The following is a 9,668-nucleotide window of genomic DNA, read 5'->3' on the forward strand; positions in this document are numbered from 1 at the left end:
TCTGCCAGCAGATGGCAAAGAGGTGGGTAGGGTCCAGTGCTGTAACGGCCTATCAACCCACCTCTTTGCCATCTGCCAGCAGATGGCAAAGAATCTTTTCCCCCTCCCCGCGGCCCTCCCGGCCACCGCGGCGTGCCCCGCGGCCCTCCCCGCCACCGCAGCCCGCCCCTCCACCGAGCCAGGCCGCGGCGCCGCCCCCTTCCCGCGACCCTCCCCGCCACGGTATGTGTGAAATCTGAATATATGAAACTGAACCAAATTATGTGCTATCTGTACTATCTGAAATATGAAGTTTTTGACATATTAGCAAAAGCTACAGAATTGTCTGTCACACTGTATTGGCATATAGCTACAGAATTTAACAAAAAGCTACAGAATTTCCAAGTCAGTGTGCCTAGATCCCCAAAATATGTAATGTAACATAAGCATCCATCCAAGTCTAGCTTTGATTACATAAACCTGACATTTACAAGTCAGTTTTCATAAAGATGTAAACTTTTCATTCACAAAAAAAGCCTTCCGACACAGGATTTTCTTCAATAATTGCCACCGGCAGTGAAGTACTCCATGAACCTGCCCCTTGCTGAACCTGATCCCCTCATTACTGGCAGCTTCTCTCTGTTGTTAGCAGCAGCTGGTTGTGAGGCAACTTCTTCTATGTCAAACCCATGAAAAGGATCATGTGCTTGGAATACAACATGCGCACCCGTTGTTGTATCTACTTCAGCTTGAACATGAACATGTGTTGCTTCATCTTGAACCTGACCGGGTGTTGCTTCATCTTGAACATGAACTCATGTTGCTTCGGCTTGACCATAAACTGGTGTTTCTTCAACTTGAGCATGTGTTGGTCCTTCTTCAAATATTCTGCTATTACTCTGAACAACCAGTACAAGCACTCAAAGTTGTGTTAACAAGCAGAAATATATGCTAATTACATTTATGAATATGTTAATTACCTTGTGCTTGTTTTTCCTTATTGCCAAATCTGCTCTCAGTGGTGTGGAACAACTGGTATACTTGTGACCAGGTCTGTGGCAATTCGAGCATGTCGTTGTTGTCATCCTATGTCTAGAATCTGGTTGAGGCATCTCATGCACCCCCTTCCTTCTGCTCTTCTTAGGTCTTTCAGGGTGTCTAGTGAAAATTGGTGGGTCAATATCTGGTGTTTCAGTCTTTGCCCAGCTATCTTTGCTAGGAACAAGATATATAATATTGTTGTAGGCAACCTGGTACATAGGCCTTTTGAAGAATGCACCCATATAATCTTCAGGATGCTCTTTTTTCTTATAAATGCATGACACTGCATGTTTGCATGGCACGCCATTAATGTCCCACCTTCTACATCCACATGTATTAGCATCGACATTAACAACATATGTTTTCAATCCAGAAGTAACTTGCCACAACCCTTTACCTGCACATACTGGCCTACAATGTTTTGCCCTTGTCTTCTCAAGTTCCAACTTCTCTGCATAGTTTCATGTGATCTCCCAGTTTGAATTAGCGAGCCCCTCTCTGTTGCTGTTGTATCTGACCATTAGCTTCGTCCTAATGTTGTCTATCATGGTTTGAATGGGCTTGTCTCTAGTTTCCAGGATATACTTGTTGAATACTTCACTTAAGCCGTTCACCACTAAATCAGTTTTGCAATTTGTGTCCAAGGCATGCCTTGCCCAATGCCTAGGTGGAATTTTGGATAACCATTCCCATGCACTTTCGCTCTCAGACTTCAAGTCACTAAATAGACACTCCCTATTTATTTGTGAATTATGAGTTAGGTCATATATTTTCCAATTTTGTTATGAAAAACATCATATATATTTGCGTTGATCGGGTGGATTTAAATGTGCAGTTGTTTCATCGATGTGAGGGTCTGGTGTTCAACAACCTCCCCGTGCATTCGACGAGCTCCGCCCCTGTGTTCGTGGGTGAGCACAAATGACATCTCCTCCTCTCCCCCTTCATTTGCTCTGTTCCGGTCTTCCTGCCGATGAAACTTGCTAGCTATAGGTGTATTCAATCATCAGTATGCGTGACCACTATGCGTCTCCCATTCGAAAGGGTTACATCTATAAATATGCATTCATTTGCATATTTATAACCGTAATTCTTTCGAATTGTCCAATGTTATCCATGGACAGCCCGAGTATGTGTAGATTGGGTTCGTTTTCCCATATGCTCTGCTCCGGATCCGATGCAGAATTTCGTCAGTGCCTCTCTGTTGTTCTCCGGGTACACATCCTCTCTGCTTATTGCCGAGACGTGTATCAGGAGAATAGCGGGGAGGTGCTGCCGAAATTTTGTGTCGGATCTTGAGCAGAGCATGGGAAAATGAACCCAATCTACACATACTCAGGTGGGATTAGGACCTATCTTTACCTATTAGCGTCTAGGTTGCATGGACGTAATAAAACTGAGAAACTCTATTAACTGATGAATATGGTTTGCTGAGTTATGTATGTATTTCTTGTGTGTCCAGTAGCTAGGCAAGATGAGTGATCATGTGTGGATGTACACTGATCACCCTAGTCAGAAAGACATGACCCCTGAATGGATGACAAAAACCAAGGGGTTTATCAGAGCCGCATTTGCAAATGGACAGAAAACAACCTGGTGCCCCTGTGTCGAGTGCGACAACTATCGTAAGATGTCAGAGTTTGAAATGATCAAACACCTGCAGAAGTGGGGTTTTACGCCCGGTTATACGATGTGGACATTTCATGGTGACTCTGCCCAACGTTCCAGAGCTGAGGAGGGCCGTCGTCGCACCGACGAGCATGGTACCAGGATGGAAGACATGGTGCAAGACTTTGATGATGCTCGGGATTTGGACGATGAGATGGAGGAATCTGCAAAGGCCTTCAATGATATGTTGGAGTCTTCGAAGCATCCTCTCCATGAGCACACCGAGCTATGTTAGCTGGATGCCATCGCACAAGTAAAGGCAGAGAATGCTATGACGCGATAGTGACACTATTTGGACGCTTTCTACCCAAAGGCCATATAATGCCTGCAAACCTGTACCAGTCGGACAAAATCCTCCGTGTACTTAAGATGCCCTATGAGAAGATAGATGCCTGTGAGAATGGATGTGCCTTATTTAGGCTCCACTATGCGGACTTGAACTATTGTCCCATTTGCAAGTCTTCCAGGTATGTTGAGGTAGACAACGGTATGGGTGAGAAGAGTCAGACCAAAATCCCCATTAACATTCTTCGGTATATGCCAATCATACCAAGACTTCAACGTCTATTCATGTTCAAAGAGACGGCCAGACAGATGACATGGCACAAATTGGGCAAAAGAACTGAACGGGGTGCAGATGGGAATCTGATGATGGTACACACATCGGATGGTGCTGCATGGAAACACTTCGATGCATTGCATGATGAAAAAGCGGCAGATCCAAGGAATCTTCGAGTAGCCGTCAGCACGGATGGGTTCAATGTGTTTGGTATGATGGCAGCCCAATACAGTTGTTGGCATGTATTTGTCATTCCACTCAATGCCCCCCCGGACAGATTATGCAAAGAAAGAACATTTTCCTGACGTTGATAATTCTGGGGCCCAACTATCCGGGGAAGAATATGAATGTGTACATGTAGCCGCTTAAGGATGAACTACAAGAAGCTGTGGATAATGGGATCAAGACATACGACGCCGCTACAAAAAAACTTCCTAATGCGTGTGTGGTACATGTACTCGATGCATGACTTGCCGGCGTATGCGCTATTCGTTGGCTGGTGTGTGCATGGAAGGTTCCCGTGCCCCACATGCAAGGCAGCTTTTGAGTTTCGTCGGCTGCAGGCGGGTGGCAAGTTTTCTTGCTTCGACATGCATAGACAGTTCCTGGATCCTCACCATAAGTTCAGAAAAGACAAGAAGAACTTCATCAAAGGTAGAGATGTCAAAAACTCTGCACCACCTGCATTGACAGGCCAATAGACCCTGGATCAGTTAAACGCTCTCGAGCCGGATCCAGAGCGTCCAGGGTATTTCAAGGGGTATAATACGGAACACACATGGACCCACAAGATATGCTTGTGGGATCAGCCGTACTTTAAAGACCTCCTTTGCCCACACAACATCGACGTGATGCACACTGAAAAGAATGTCGGTGAGGCCCACTTTGGTACATTGTTCGGCATAGAGGGGAAAATGAAGGATAATCCTAAGGCCAGAGTCAATTAGGAGGCTCTATGTGATAGACCACTACAAAACATGAAACAACCAAAAGGAAAGAAGAACTGGGCGAAGCCAAAGGCATGGTTCAATCTTGGAAGGCCGGTTATGAGGGAAATACTCCTGTGGGTGAAAAAGGAGTTGATGTTCCCCGATGGGTATGCATCGAATCTAAAGAGGGGAGCGAGCCTTGAAAAATTGTAAATATTTGGTCTCAAGAGTCATGATTGGCACATATGGCTTGAGCGGGTAATGCCGGTGATGTTGCGTGGCTTTATCCCTGAGGATAAATGGCTAGTACTGGCAGAGCTGAGCTATTTCTTCCGTGTTCTATGTGCGAAAGAATTATCGCCTGGCTTGCTAGAAGAAATGGAAGAGTTGGCACCGGAGTTGATCTGCAAGTTGGAGAAGATCTTTCCACCTGGCTTCTTTAATCCAATGCAGCATTTGATTTTGCATCTCCTGACCGAGGCACGATTGGGGGGGGGGGCGTGCAGAATTGTTGGTGCTACGCAACTGAGAGGATGCAGAAGACGCTTCGAGCAAAATGTAAAAATAAACGTTGAATTGAAGCATCGGTGGCCGAGGCATTCATTACTGAGGAGGCAGCAAACTTCGTGACAGCACACTACAAAGCCAAAAATCGTCATTTGCATAATCCGAAGCCTCGGTACAATGTTGGCGACCCTAAAAAGGGTGGATCCAACCTTAGCCTATTCAAAGGGAAGCTCGCACCAGCCGGTGCTTATACTCCCTTATTGTTGGATAACGACGAATGGCAGACCATTACGTTGTATATCTTGAACAATCTAACAGAAATGCGGCCGTACATCGAGTAAGTTCTCGGTACATTGTTTCGCAACCTCTACTTCATTTGAACTGCTCTTATTCCTGGATATTTGATACAGTCGATACGTCGCCAAATTCTCGTATGGAGCGGTTATCCAAAAGGATTCCGTCGAAGAGTATGAGCTTCTGGCAATGCATGGAGGCGGCTATCCTGGTTTCATCTCTTGGTTCAAACAAACGGTATTTCCATTAGACCATTTCATTTCTTCTTCTAATTTCTGGCTAATGCAACAATCTTTTCGTATTAAACTTGTAGGCTAGTTTAGAATCTATGGACGCCGAATTGAGACAAGTCGCTAATGGTTTTGACTATAAGGTCCATTCATTTGACAAATACGACATCAACGGGTATCGCTTTCGTACCTATGGCAAAGAGCTATCTATGGCCGACCGAAAGTCTACAAATTGTTGTGTCTCTGCTATCGGCGAAGGAGATACCGAGTATTATGGAAGAGTTGAAGCAATTTATGAACTTCTATTCTATGGTGCAAACCCACCGAACGTCGTAGTCTTCAAATGTCATTGGTTCCAGCCAAAAGAGACTAGAAGGACTCATGAACATCTAGGGCTAGTCGAAATCAAACAAAGCACCCATTTGGATGTTCCCGATGTCTATATTACGGCTCAACAGGCAACCCAAGTTTTCTATCTATCGTGGGCCTGCCAAAGTGATCCAAATCTCGAAGGTTGGGGTGTCGTTTATGAAGTGCCGCCACGTGTTAGACCACCTCCCCCCAATGAAGAGGATTATGAACCTCACGTTAATCCAGACACATATGAAGGAGAATTGTTCCAAGAAACACGTCTTTCCAAAAAACGTTTCAAGAACCGCTCACCTCATAACATTCAAGTAGACAGCGGCAGTGAATCCGAGCCTGAGCAGGAACAAGAAGAGCCGGAACAAGAAGAGGTTACTGCTGCGGATGACCTGTCAATGTTTGACCGATTACATGCAGGAGGCCTTCCAGATGTTGATGAATTTATTGATGATGATGATGATGAGCACGTCATTACTGATAGTGATGAGGATGATGCATTTATTGACCCTGAAGCATATATAGACGATGATGATGCATTTATTAATGATGATGATGAAGATTAATATTATAGTTCATGTCAGGTATTCCATTATTATTATATACATATATATTATTAATTAGTTCAAGTTTTAACCTAGCTAGCTCTAAAATGAGCTATACTTAGCATTTATTCCTCCAAAATGAATTTGTATGCTTAGCTAGCTCAAAAATGACATAACAACCTTAATTAGCTCAAAAATGACTTTAACCTATGATAGCTCTAAAATGAGCTATACTTAGCATTATTCCTCTAAAATGAATTTATATACATATTATTATTCATGTCAGGTATTCATTTTTTTATGTTGTACTAATTTCATTTAGTCTTTGTCATTCCAGGTGTTGACAGATGGTGGGCGCGGGCCGAGAGCGCTCCGGGGCTCCTACCTCGGTGCGTGGTGGGAGGGGTAGTTCCATTCCCCCCCATAGCCTCCGGAGAGCGCTAGATCTCAGTTTGCAGAGTCCAGCGACGGTCGCTTCTTCTTCGGCCGGGAGAGGTCGGGGGGGGGGGTAAGAAGAAGGAGAAGGCTGCTAGAGGTGGACGTGGCGTCGGGAGAGGTAGGAAGGCTGCTACGCCTTCCTCGCCACCACCCCCAGCTGAGTCACCCGACCACAGGGCTGCTCCGTCTGAGATCGAGCCATCTAAGGTGGACCCGTCTCGGACTCCACTCCATGAGCCTCCGGCCGACGAGCCTATGGCAGACGCGCCTACGGCCGACGAGCCTCGGGCCGACGACGAGCCTCGGGACGCCGAGCCTCGGGCTGCCGAGTCTTTGCCCCATGAGACTCCGGAGCTCAGACGGGGTTACGCTGAGTCGGAGCCGAGCCCATGGGAGGACTGGACGGAGTCGAGTGCACATGGTTGTGTTCAGGGTGGAGACTATAGTCCTGATAGCTATAGCGAGGGTGAGTGAGTTGAGGGGCGCAAAGTCTACTAGCGTGGTCGTACAAAGCTCCCACCCACCCCGCGACCCCCGACCAGAGGTGGTTGATTGCGCCTAACGGGGAGAAGTAAGTGCATTTACTCTTTTTTTAACCTTTTGCCTTGACGTTTCTTCGAATATCGAATGCGTTGGCCTTGTCATACTGCAGTTCTTGGACACACGAAGATGGTGTCCGCAGGCCCAACACTGTCCTTGGTGTGATTTGTCGCCAGTGCTTCCCGAGGTGGGTCACGTTGCCCGGTGAGGGCCGGGTTCCAGAGCTAGGAATGACCTGGGAGCACTACTTGGCTGCCCCGGCCCCGCCGGAGCATAGGTCGGCGATGTCGAGTGAGACACGGTGGCTGACATTGTGATCGCCACGTTTTGGGTAATTTTTCCTTTGCCATTTACGTTGTGTTTTCTTCTTTGATTGCATACCTTCTACATGTGTTTTCTTGTTTGATTGCAGACCTTCTAATCCATGTTTTCTTGTTTGATTGCAGACCTTCTACAGGTGTGCTGAGGGACAGGAGGAGGCCGCGGCTCGGTGAAGGAAATATGCCCTAGAGGCAATAATAAAGTTATTATTTATTTCCTCATATCATGATAAATGTTTATTATTCATGCTAGAATTGTATTAACCGGAAACATGATACATGTGTGAATACATAGACAAACATATAGTCACTAGTATGCCTCTACTTGACTAGCTCATTAATCAAAGATGGTTATGTTTCCTAACCATAGACATGTGTTGTCATTTGATTAATGGGATCACATCATTAGGAGAATGATGTGATTGACATGACCCATTCCGTTAGCCTAGCACTTGATCGTTTAGTATATTGCTATTGCTTTCTTCATGACTTATACATGTTCCTGTAACTACGAGAATTATGCAACTCCCATTTACCGGAGGAACACTTTGGGTACTACCAAACGTCACAACGTAACTGGGTGATTATAAAGGAGTACTACAGGTGTCTCCGAAGGTACATGTTGAGTTGGCGTATTTCGAGATTAGGTTTTGTCACTCCGATTGTCGGAGAGGTATCTTTGGGCCCTCTCGGTAATGCACATCATTATAAGCCTTGCAAGCAATGTGACCAAATGAGTTGGTTACGGGATGATGCATTACGGAACGAGTAAAGAGACTTGCCGGTAACGAGATTGAACTAGGTATTGGATACCGACGATCAAATCTCGGGCAAGTAACATACCGATGACAAAGGGAACAACGTATGTTGTTATGCGGTTTGACCGATAAAGATCTTCGTAGAATATGCAGGAACCAATATGGGCATCCAGGTTCCGCTATTGGTTATTGAACAAGAATAGTTCTAGGTCATGTCTACATAGTTCTCGAACCCGTAGGGTCCGCACGCTTAACGTTACGATGACAATTTTATTATGAGTTTATAAGTTTTGATGTACCGAAGTTTGTTCGGAGTCCCGGATGTGATGACGGACGTGACGAGGAGTCTCGAAATGGTCGAGACATAAAGATCGATATATTGGAAGCTTGGACATCGGAATTGTTCTGGGTGAAATCGGCATTTTACCGGAGTACCGGGAGGTTACCGGAACCCCCCGGGGGGTTATTGGGCCTACATGAGCCTCGAGGGAGAAGAGGGAAGGAGGCAGGAGGGGGCCGCGCGCCCCTCCCCTTCCTAGTCTGAATAGGACAAGGGAAGAGGGGCGGCGCCCGCCCTTTCCTTCCCCTCTTCCTCCTCTTTCCCCCCTTCTCCTATTCCAACTAGGAAAGAAGGGAGTCCTACCCTCGGTGGGAGTAGGACTCTCCCCTTGGCGCGCCCTCCTTGGCCGGCCGCCTCCTCCCCCTGGCTCCTTTATATACGGGGGCGGGGGGCACCCCATGGACACACAAGTTGATCTACGTATAGTTCCTTAGCCGTGTGCGGTGCCCCCCTCCACCATATTCCACCTCGGTCATATCGTCGCGGAGTTTAGGCGAAGCCCTGCGCCGATAGAACATCATCATCGTCACCACGCTGTCGTGCTGACGGAACTCATCTTCGGAGCTTTGCTGGATCGGAGCCCGGAGATCGTCATCGAGCTGAACGTGTGCTGAACTCGGAGGTGCCGTACGTTCGGTGCTTGGATCGGTCGGATCGTGAAGACGTACGACTACATCAACCGCGTTCTGCTAATGCTTCCGCTTACGATCTACGGGGGTACGTGGACAAATACTCTTCCCTCTCGTTGCTATACCATCACCATGATCTTGCGTGTGCGTAGGAATTTTTTTGAAATTATTACGTTCCCCAACAGTGGCATCCGAGCCTAGGTTTTATGCGTTGATGTTATATGCACGAGTAGAACACAAGTGAGTTGTGGGCGATACGAGTCATACTGCTTACCAGCATGTCATACTTTGGTTCGGCAGTATTGTGAGATGAAGCGGCCCGGACGACATTACGCGTACGCTTACGCGAGACTGGTTTCACCGTTACGAGCACTCGTGCTTAAAGGTGGCTGGCGGGTGTCTGTCTCTCTCACTTTAGCTGAATCGAGTGTGGCTACGCTCGGTCCTTGCGAAGGTTAAAACAACACCAACTTGACGAACTATCGTTGTGGTTTTTATGCGTAGGTAAGAACGGTTCTTGCTAAAGCC

Source organism: Triticum aestivum, chromosome 5B (assembly GCF_018294505.1).
Source record: "Triticum aestivum cultivar Chinese Spring chromosome 5B, IWGSC CS RefSeq v2.1, whole genome shotgun sequence".
Taxonomy (NCBI): domain Eukaryota; kingdom Viridiplantae; phylum Streptophyta; class Magnoliopsida; order Poales; family Poaceae; genus Triticum; species Triticum aestivum.